Genomic DNA, 1,327 nt, shown 5'->3' with positions numbered 1-1,327 from the left:
GTAGTACTATGTCCAATTTCCAGAGGAACCTCCAAACTGATTTCCAGAGTGGTTGTATCAGTTTGCAAAGGACTGTGTTTCTTATAATGGTTGCTGAACCTGACATACAGACACCTCCAGACACAGACACTAACAATACATGATTTGGTGAATAGATGAATGAATGAATGAATGAATGAATGAATGAAGTGAACAATAACTTAAACTAGTGACTAAACTAAGAGTCTTTCCTCTGCCATGTAAGAAATGTACATGTAGTTGTTTAAAGAGAAGTCTACAATAGAGGAAGGTGCCATACAGGATAGGTGGGTTACCAAATGACTCACTCCAGGCCTAGGAAGTGGAATGGTTTCTGGCAATTTCTTATCCAGATATATGGGAATCTGTCAAATAGTCGATCTGGCTTTTAAAATGGAATTCTGTGTTTGTGTCTTGTACAGCTAGGAAGTAGAGAAGGATGGAAGGAGAGGTCTGAACAGCAAATCTCAAAAATAATGATGGCACAAATAGCCAGGCATAAGGGTGCATAGCTGTAATTCCAGCACTCTGAAAGGTTGAGGCAAGCAAGTGGAGAGTTCTAAACCAGCCTGGCCTATGCAGCAAGACTGTCTACAAACAACAACAACAGTGTGCAAATAGATGGGGAAGACAGTGCTCTGAGTGAAACAGAATATGTGTGAAGGATCATTACCCTAAACAAAACATCTTAGGGCACTGATAAAGTAGCAGTCACATCATTTCCCTCTATGTTGAATTTAAAGTGTTCATGAGGATTGTATTCTCATATCCCAACATGCTTGGTGGTAGCTATGCCAGTTATACTTATGTAGTTGTATTCACTAAAGTTTATTTAATGCAAATTCATATTGTTTAGACAAGAAGAGACTTTGAAATTATCTGTATAAAGTCAGGCATGGTGAGACACACCTTTAATATCAACACTTGGGGAAACTAAGCCAGGAGACTAATGATTTTGAGATAAACCTGGCCTAGATAATGATACATTGCCTAAAAGTAAAGCATTCCTCAGGGGCACGCATGATGGCCGAATGGGTAAAGATGCTTGTCACAAAACCTAAAACCCTGACTTCAGTCCCTGGGACTCACATGGTGGAAGGAGAGAACAGACTCCTGCAATTTGTCCTCTGACTCCCACATGTACTACATAACACAAGGACAACACATACACACACACACACACACACACACACACACATACATACACACACACACTGTGATACATAATTTTTTGTTTTGAAAGTCTGGTCTACAGAGTGAGTTCCAGGACAGCCAGGACTACACAGAGAAACCCTGTCTTGAAAAACCA

Source organism: Mastomys coucha, chromosome X (assembly GCF_008632895.1).
Source record: "Mastomys coucha isolate ucsf_1 chromosome X, UCSF_Mcou_1, whole genome shotgun sequence".
In the NCBI taxonomy this organism is placed as follows: domain Eukaryota; kingdom Metazoa; phylum Chordata; class Mammalia; order Rodentia; family Muridae; genus Mastomys; species Mastomys coucha.
This window is presented reverse-complemented; position numbering follows the sequence as displayed.